General features: G+C 39.4%; 1 protein-coding gene across 3 annotated transcripts in view; it reads left to right on the forward strand.

Annotated features, from left to right (window-relative positions):
* Nucleotides 1-10,390, forward strand: part of BICD1 (BICD cargo adaptor 1) — a 209,476-nt gene that overhangs the window by 51,487 nt on the left and 147,599 nt on the right. The gene's annotated exons all lie outside the window — the stretch shown is intronic.

Here is a 10,390-nt window from a genome sequence, read left to right on the forward strand (position 1 = left end):
GGGGGCCCGAACCGCCGTCCCCTGTATCGGCAGGCGGACTCCCAACCACTGCGCCACCAGGGAAGCCCCCAAATTCATTCTTAAAATAGTAAAATGATAAGAAAAAATTTTTTGAGACTGAGATCAAAACAAAGATGTTCTCTATGGAAGACTGTTCTGAAAAATTCCGTGCCCTCTCTGTGGGTGCCTCTGTACAGGAACATTGTACATTCCTGCCCTGTTGAAGTCAAACATGGCTCCTTGACTAGTTTGGGCCTCTGAAATGTGAGACAGATGTCCTTTTCAAGTGGGAGACTTAGGGGCACTTGTATGATATGCGGTGTTCTCTCTTCCCTCTGCCAGCATGGTTGGCAGTGCTCCAGGCAGGGCAGGTCTGTTAGCCTACTCTGAGAGGCATAGCCAGCCCCTGATGGGGATGTGGTGGGAACTAGAAATTAAGCCTTTACTGTCATTTTAAAAATGTAATCACATCATAAATTAGGTTCCTAGGAAGTATGATATGAGTATTCCCACATAGAGCAAGATTTTGAGGCTTTCCTTTCCTTTATAACTTAACTTAAGATCTTGCACACACAGCATTCAGTACTTTTTTCTTCTTCCACGTTACCTCACCTAGGGCACCCTTTATTCTTACCTATCTGGAGTAAAGAGTAAGGCTTACGTCACAGTTATGGATGAGCTAGCAATATAAATGCTTTTCTTTTTTTATTTGTATATTTGTATTTTTAAACTTATAGCACTAAAACTGCTGGAACTGAGCACTAGTCCTTAAGACAGATTTTTCCTTCCCTTCTCCCTTCTTTGCATCAGTTTTCCCTACCTTCTTCCTTTCCTTACTTTAATATTTGTTTCTACTTAGGATTGAATGCTAATGTATTCATTACTGGCTGGCTTTTATCTGCCTCCATGTGGTAAGTCTAGAAGGACCATTCACCCGAGGAGGACAGAGTAAGTGGCTGGTGGAGTATCCTGATTATTGTTAGCTGGAGTCACCAAGCTGCTGGGACCTTTGTGAGAGGGAGGGATTAGTTTGCTTTTATTCTAGGTACTGGTGATATAGAGATGAAAAGACAAGGTTTCTTCACCCAGAAACCTTAGAGTCTTTAAGGGAAATAGACTTACCAGCAAGCTACTTTGTCTCCTTATCCTTAAACTCACTCTTGAATCTCTTATAACACTTTTTTTTTAACATCTTTATTGGAGTATAATTGCTTTACAATGGTGTTTTAGTTTCTGCTTTATAACATAGTGAATCAGCTATACATATACATACATCCCCATATCTCCTCCCTCTTGCATCTCCCTCCCACCCTCCCTAACCCACCCCTCTAGGTGGTCACAAAGCACAGAGCTGATCTCCCTGAGCTATGTGGCTGCTTCCCACTAGCTATCTATTTTACATTTGGTAGTGTGTACATGTCCATGCCTAACCCTGGTTTTCTGGCTGGAGGAGTGAGGATGGCTAAGGAGAAATGGGAGGAGTTGAGTTTTGTTTTTTTTAAGGGAAACGAGTAAAAATATATTGAAAAAAGTAATTTTAAAAGGGTCTAAATATTTATGTAAAATAATATTATTGGAAAAACTCCATATAATGATAAAAATTTGTAAACAGTATAAATGGTTAGCTTAGTGAAATTATTTGCAGCTGTTAAAAATAGTGACATAGATGTGTTTAGAATGTGTATCAAGTAAAAATTCAGATTGCAGAAGTGTATGCATGTGATGACCCTGTCTACAAAGTAGATATATGCATATGCTAATGTGATTATGTGATGATGGGCAGTTTTTTGTTTTTTTTATCTCATGGAGAAAAACAGCAGAAGTTAATTTTACGGGTATCAGTTACTAAACCACTTACAGTGTGTATTACCTAAATTATACTCTTCCTGGTATAGCTGTAATTTCATGAGATTTAGTCATATCTTTAATTAGCTAGTAGGCTGATAGAGGGGAATAATCACTTCTTATGTGTCACTCTCAGAACTCAGAATAATTCTGATTCATAATATCAAGAGATCACCATTGAACACAGCCTAAATGAGAGAATGGGCTCAGCATCAAAGAGGTCAAAGCATGAGCTTTAAAAAGAACAGGCCATGGTCTAAGTATTATCCACTTGACTGCAATGCTGGTTGCCTGCCTGTTACAACTAAACAGGCTTGACCACAGTTCTCGCTGGGACTTAAGCTGCAGTTTCCAGGAAAAGGACAGAAAGGTAAGATAGGACAGGACCAGGGTTAAAGGGAACTAATCTGTTTGCTCAATCAGCAAATCAGTCCCTGATTTACAGAAATTTAAGATTGGATTTGATTCAAATTTGATTAACTTTGGTTTGATTCATGCTGGAGACTCTGCTCCAGGATATCCTGTCTGGTAGACAGACCACAGAAGCAAGAATCTCATGACTTATTAGAAAGTCAGAAATATTAGAAAGTCAGGCAGGTGGCCGCTTGTTTGGTTCTCAGTAGTCTCTAAAGCTGTGCAGGAGCATGGCGACTGACTGACCGGGTAGGTAAAAGGACCGGCAGCTCTCCCCGCTGCTGTTGTAGGGAGTTGCTCTGTTACTGGTGCCGGCTGTCCTGGCGCACTGCAGGCTGGCATCTGGGGGTCACTCAATTCAGCAGCTTTCAGCTGGGATGAGAGAGGTTTTGTCTTGCATTTTAGTAGAAGGGGTTTTATTTCCAGGAAAATAGCTGTTCCTTAGTTAAAACAGCACTCCACTTGTAACAGATAGCAGCCTCTTCTCTCCACGTGGGGATAGGTTTTGGAGAGTGTAAGATAGTAACCAGAAGAACGTGAAGTACTTCATAGTTCTTTTAAGGCCACTGAAAAGTAAATAATCCTTTAAGAGGGGGTTACTCCACAAGTGAAGGGACCATGCTTTGCATTTTTTCTGTGTAAAGTAACCTGTGCCTCTGAAGAAACTGCAGGCCACACCTCGAGTGAGAAAGCAATTCTGCAGAGAAACCCATTTACACAAGATTCTGGATGTCATTCCCACCAGAAACAATTCCAAGAACATACTTATATTTTAAATAAATGATAAAAGCAGTTTCTAGATGAAGTGTATATTACGAAGTAGAAACTTTTGTTATTGGTATATTTATCAATCCATATTAACCTAAGTTAAAGCTAATAGAAAAATATTGATCCCTTCTTAAAATAGATAGAACACATTTTGAGGTAAGTTGTTTTTCTTCCTATTTGTGCCAGTGCTTAAAATCTAATGATACGATAAGCTTTCCTCAACCCTCTTAGGGTCCTTGACTGGACCTGAAAATTAAACTGACAGACATTAACAATATAAATTTTCTGCGATACTTTCATCAGAAAGTGAAGACCCGAAAAAACTATTAAACCTGAGTGTTTTTATAATACTATTTTGAGCAAGTTTGATGAGGAGTGGACATTTGTGGAGAAATATAGTGGGTCAAAGAGTATGAGATTACTGAAGTAAGCTGGGGGAAACTTAGCAAGGCCTGATTCTTTGGATTTTTCTGTGTCCCTCTGTCTCCAGAATGAAGGATGTGCCTTTCTTCTCATATGAGGAGGGCATGTCTCACATGAGAGTTTTATGACCTTCCTTGCCTCTGTCATTTTCTCAAACACCTTCATCCTAAAATATTTGATATGCCAAGGTACCATATTTTCAAGCAGCATATCCTGAACCCCAACAGTAGGTTAAATAGTAAAGGAATCTAAATTTCTACTTTCTTGATACCAAAACTATGGAAATAAGCAAAATATTTTTATAGCTATACTACTGATTTTTCAAAAAATATATATGCAGTTTGTGTGTTAGGCTGAATTCGTATTTTTGTAGTAGGATTAAAGGGGAACTTAAAGTGAAGGATTCCCCTGGGATTACCCAGGCAAAGAAGCAAAGCCCTATTCACTGAGCCCAACTGAGCCTAGACTAGAATTTCTTTCTTAGACATCCTTGCCCTTATGCAGTGCACAGCGAGTGACGTCCAGACGTCCAGACGTGGACTTCAGTGTTTCTGAACTCCTTGGCCCGATAGTCAGCTCTAGTGATCTGCTCAGAGAACCCTGAGGATTTCTGTCTGGACCTTGCAGTCACCCACTGAGACACGTCTTCTGGGTCTGCTTTCCCACCTTCTTCATAGATGTGTGGGTGTATTCTCTAATGTCTTCTGGAAGAGTCTGAGCTGCACTTAGCCTTCCATCTAAAGAGGGACTCAAGATGCCTTAAAATAGGCACCCGTCACACATCTACTTATGATTCTGGAGTAAGGCCTTTCTCTTGATGTTTCCTGTCATCAGATTTCCAAATATGCTTTTCACTTGGGTCTCTTCATTCCCTTCTGCAAAGGATTTCCTACGCAAGGTTACCCTCATCCTGCTGCAAGTACACAGTCCCCTTGAGGAGTATAATATAGAGCCTTTCCTTCAGTAATTCACAACTCTGGTCTTAACAGGTTACGTTTTCCTCCTAATATTGTCCTGCTAAATCAAATGTCATGCCGTCTTCCAAAAGATCACCATTTGTAAACATTTTATTAATAATAAAATTTGCATTTATTGGACACTTATTTTTTTAACATACATTATCCCATTTAATCCTTACAGTAATGTTATTAAGGGACATTCGCTTTCTCAGTCTGGGGTGTCAGTGACTCCTCATCCCTGTGTATCCCAGCTTTTAATAGATTGTTGCTGTTGGTTCCTGTCACGTTCTCTTGTATGTACGTGTGTATGTATGTATCTATTAATACATACACATTTAAAAATTTATTCGACTGTAGCTTTAGAGGAGCCTCAGGAGGTAGAAAAAATAAATGTTTTCAATCCATCTTTATGTGGAAGTTGGAGTATTACTTTTTACAGTGGAATCACAAATGAATTTAGGAATATTTTTGGCATTTGAATAGATGCATAAAAGAACTAAAGAGTTGTTTATTAAAAATTCCACTTTTTACTAATTTGTCATATTGAATGCCACGGTGTATAGAAATTCTGGCTATGAAATGAAAACAGTTATTTTTAGACTTGATTTTTTTTCTAAATAACACTTGAAATCATTTAAAGTTACTATTAGGAGCCCTTCATTTTATGCACATAAATGCAACAAGACAGCTGGTTATCTTATGCATTACAGGAAGGATTATGTTTTAGCACATTTTCAAATTCAGCTAAGCTAATTATCAAAAAGTATTTCTCACTCACTGGCTTTTGGAACATAATTCAATTTTCTTAGCAAATTTTGCTTATTATTGGGTTATACTTGTTATAATTCTAACAGAAAAAGAACACTGACCTGTGTAATTTTAGTGTCATTAAATTTGTCTCTTTACGTCTATATGTACCTCATCAATTTAGCCAAAGCCAAAGCAAAGCTAGAAGTCCCTGCACAGCAGATTGCAGGGGAAGAAGTATCTGCTGATGTGTCTGCACTGTAAAACCCTGCTGTCTGGTGGAATTATGATGGTAATTGCTCTAAGATGCATCCTGTTTACAAAGACTAATGTTGCAGCTGTTTTTAATTAGCTGCTACGAGTGAAAACTCGCCAGTGTATGCTTGTTAGAGCTACTTAAACTTATTCCATTACAAATAAAGGAGAATTTAAAGATAGCATGGTAGAACACGAAACTGTTCATTAACAACCAAGTTCAGAGAGGTGGTGGTAAATATCTGAATGTATCCTGATTTTATGGCAAGGAGAAAAACTCAATTTCCTATGGTACAGACAATTACATTCTGTATTGTAGTTTTCCAGTTTTTTCTTATATCTATATTTCTGTTCTGAGCAGATGATTCATTCCCGAGGAAAAGGCTCTTTGCAGTCCCCACTCTTTGGACTGTGCATAGAAAATACTTACATGAGGTTTGTAGTATTTCCATTCAGAAAGGTTTTAGAAATTGTTTTGAGAAAATCAAAAGGTTAGAAATGAAGGAGAGTTAAAAGTGTTATCATGAAGTTTGGTGACTGTCATTCACAGAGATTTGTTCAGTAGGTTGGAAAAATCTGTTAATTTTCTTATTTTCTTTGTTTCTACAGGCCTTGAGGCCATTTTGCTATTAGTTGTTTTATTTATTTATTTTTTTTGGCGGTACACGGGCCTCTCACTGTTGTGGCCTCTCCCGTTGCGGAGCACAGGCTCCGGACGCGCAGGCTCAGCGGCCGCGGCTCACGGACCCAGCCGGTCCGCGGCATGTGGGATCTTCCCAGACCGGGGCACGAACCCGTGTCCCCTGCATCGGCAGGCAGACTCCCAACCACTGCGCCACCAGGGAAGCCCCCTCTTTCAACTTTTGATTACTCGATTTTTATTGTTGTTTGCAAAGTTTATGAAACCTAAATTTTCTTCAATTCATAAAATGTGTTTTATGGTTTAATAGAAAAGCCATAAACTTTTCTATTCCGTTTCGCTACATTCCTGCAGAACCACATTTTTGGTTTTCAATATGATTTGTTGAATTCCAGAAATTTATCTATAAATCATTTGTTAGGAGCATGTTATTATGTATAAGTTCCATCCAGATGGAATTCTCTACCCTTTCATGGGCCTGGACTAATAGTGCCAGAGAACACAGAAGCAGACCCACCCCAGGCACCCCCCTCCTTCCCTGGCCTCCACTCTGGCACAGCAAGCAGCGACTCCACTATCTCAAGCCACTGGTAGAGTCCCTTCCGCAGGACCTGGGAAGTAATTTTTTCCCAAGGTAAAGGTTGTGCCTAATTCAAATGATTGCTTTTGTTACATTCTCTACATTCACAGGAATGTTTTATTATTAATCACAAATCATAAGCAATTCCTATTCTTTTTAAATGCTTCTAAAGAGCTACATCCACTGCTATGATTTTGATGCCTTATTAGTCGCTTAGGCTAAGCTGTGCTCTGGTCAAAAACAACCCCAAGCATTTCAGGGACTTGCAACAGCAAAGGTTTATCTCTCATGCTATACCTCCATTGCAGGGGGCTAAGACTCTATTCCACGTCACTGTCATCCTGAGACATAAGCTGAAGGAGCAGCCCCTCGCTGAGGCTTTGCTAGTCCTTCAGCAGAGAGAGAAAAACAGAGTGGAAACCTACAATGGATCTTAAAGCTTCTGCTTGAAAAGGATGCATGTCATGTCACACACATTGTACAAACCCAGTCAGATGGCCGCTCTGGGAATGTGCAGTGCTGCAGAGAGGGCCACCACAAGCCATGCAGCCAGGCCTGGCTTCAGTGGGGCAGGGTTGTATAATCATTCCATGGTGAGGGGCAAGGAATACTTTTGAATAATGTTACAGTCTATTACAGTTATGAAATCTTGAGACTGGCTGTAAATACATTCTCATCTGTTTCTGTGATGAGGTCTGAACGTTGCTGATTTCTGGCAGAGATAGTCGTCTGTACTCACCATCCCATTTTATTCTCTTCCTGGACCTATAGGAAGATAGCCTTTCTCAACCCCTTTGCATCTGTTTGGGGCCAGGAGACTATTTATACCCAGTGGATTAGGGGAGAAGTGATGTGTGGCATGTCCAGATCTAGCTCCCATGCACCTGACAAAGTCCATTCTCCCTAACTCCCTCCCTCCCTCCCTCCTTCCTTCTCTCTCTCTCTCTGTCTCTCAACATTGACTGGGTGAATACAGAGGGCCCTATCTCTCCAAATCACTGCTCAGAGGCAATGTATCCAGGAGAACCGTCTGTCCAGAAACATCTACTTTCAACTATGGGTTAGAACAAATGAACTTTTGTTGTGTTAAGACACTGAGATTTTGTGGTTCCATGTTTCTGTGTTACCCTGTCCTGACCAATATAACCTTCCTTTTTGGTTTACTAGAGTGTTGTACGTTTTGTAGTGAAGTGGTCAAATACAACATAACTCCTGAAATTGCTGAATGTACATGCACAGTTCTACTGTGGAAATATAAATACGTGACCAAAGAACTGATTTTAAAATTTTATTTCATTTTAATTAATTTAAATTTAAATGGCCACACGTGGCTGATAGCTACCTTATGCAACCACAGAACCTTGAGAGTAGAAAGCTTTTTTGGCTATGTGATATATAAATCTTCCGACTATCTCAGCAATCCAAACATAAAACCAACACACTGTCTAAATTAGACACTTTCTGGGTGACTAAGAGACATAAAAATGAGCAGCAGAAAATAGCTACATCTTTATATAGTGTTTCATTGGTGGTCGTTGCGACATTGGAGTACTAGTCAGAGTTCTTTTCTAGTGCAAATTGAGATGAAGGGTTCATGTTAATAGCTTCCAAATATAGAGTGCAGAAGAACAAATGGTGGAATGGACATTTTTTGTCAAAGTATAAGTGTGGTCTTTAATGATATAAAATAAATGTAAAATGAACAAGACTTCACATTCATATGAGTTTCTTCATTGTGAAGTTTGTGAGGTGTGTTAGAGTTGATAACTTTGCAAATGGTGTGCCTTTGCTTAAATCTCTGTACTACATTTACAGAGGGGCTTGCAATGCTGGGAACCACTTACAGGTGTTATAAAAGACTAAGTTTTTCTATGTTTAAAGGACTATTTCAAAGGAGCTGAGTCACGTAATGAAAAGAACATTGAATTTGGAGCAAAATGTCTAGATATTTGTGTTGTCCACTCTCACTAACTGGCTATATGAATTTGGGCAGGTTATTTAAACTCTCTGGGTCTCAAGTTTCTTCCACAGTGAACTTATGAGCTTGGACTACTCACCAATCTCTAAAACTCTATGGCTGAACGTCCCTCTATTTCAGTCCTTTTTTTCCTCCTTAACCATTTGTTGTTCACATGTGGAAAGGAGGTATTAGAATGAGCCCACCCATGTCAACATGACTTAACTCTTTGCTCCAGGAAATTCTTGCCCAGAAAGATGAGACAGTAAATTAATAAATAGCTTCACTGTTTGCTTCAGGGAATTCTGCAGATCAGTTTATCAGGACAAACAGTTTGCTCATCTGGGCAAACAGCTCTCTTATTAGAATAATATATCATTCACCTGGGCAAACAACTTGATGAGTACATGGAAGAATGACATTATGCATCGTGGTCTTGAAAGTGAATCTGCTGTAAATGCTATCTTATTTTACTATCTAACTGGCAGGAAAATATCTTAGTATGTGAGTCTAGCATGTATTTCCTATCTAGCATGAGACTCTACATAGTTTGTATATGAATGAGGTTAATTATAACGAGGTTAATGAAATCATAGTCATTAAGTTAATCATAACAAGGTGGGTGAGCGAAATCAGTTTTCTATGCCAAACAGTTTACAATTTTATATAAAACAATCACTTGTCTATAATATACATTCTAAGAAATTCACTTGTCTATAATATACATTCTAAGAAATTCAGTTTTCTATGACAGACATACATACTCTTAAAGTTACAGCTTAAAGCCTTTGTAGTTTGAAGAGGTTCCCAGACATTACTTACCCAACATTAAGAGCTACTTATTAGTTTAACAAAAGACAGGGCATGCGCAAATTTAAACTTAGAGCAGAAACTTGTGCCTTTTGCTTAAGTGTTCTTTGTTCAGTGTGCTCTTTATTTTGTTGTTGTTGAGTTTTTTTTTTTAACATCTTTATTGGAGTATAATTACTTTACAATGGTGTGTTAGTTTCTGCTTTATAACAAAGTGAATCAGTTATACAAATACATATGTCCCCATATCTCTTCCCTCTTACGTCTCCCTCCCTCCACCCTCCTGTTCAATGTGCTCTTAAGAAAGTACCCTGAATTCTTAAATAACCTGTGTCAAAGTTCTTTTTCTTGAAGTTTCTCGCGAAATACCTTTATCACCCATGAGTTCTCTCATTAATTTTTTTTATTTATTTATTTTTTTTATTTTTTGCGGTATGCGGGCCTCTCACTGTTGCGGCCTCTCCCGTTGCGGAGCACAGGCTCCAGACGCGCAGGCTCCGCGGCCATGGCTCACAGGCCCAGCTGCTCCGCGGCATGTGGGACCCTCCCGGACCGGGGCACGAACCGGCGTCCCCTGCATTGGCAGGCGGACTCTCAACCACTGTGCCACCAGGGAAGCCCTCTCATTAATTTTAACTAAGGCTGAATTAAACTATTCTCAAGCTTATGATTTTTATTTCTTCCTGAAGCCCAATAGGAAAAGCTTTGTGTTTAGGTTCACAGTTTTACCTCAGGAATTTCAATCACAGATCTGAGAGCAGCTTGTTGTGGATATGAAGTTAGAACTTAGAATGTGCCCTGAGAAAAGGGTCCCGTGACATTCACATCTGTTGCTTTGACATGGCCGTTTTGATGTGGAAGCATTTGATATAGACTGAAAAGGACACATTTTCAGTCAAAAGAAGTTACCAAATAATGTACAAAGTGGACACCGTAACCTCCCGAGCCTCCCCCCCACTGTTGACCAGCCTGTTTGTTGTATTCTCTTTCCC

The sequence above is a fragment of the Lipotes vexillifer genome, unplaced genomic scaffold (genome assembly GCF_000442215.2).
Source record: "Lipotes vexillifer unplaced genomic scaffold, Lipotes_vexillifer_v1.1 scaffold1, whole genome shotgun sequence".
Taxonomy (NCBI): domain Eukaryota; kingdom Metazoa; phylum Chordata; class Mammalia; order Artiodactyla; family Lipotidae; genus Lipotes; species Lipotes vexillifer.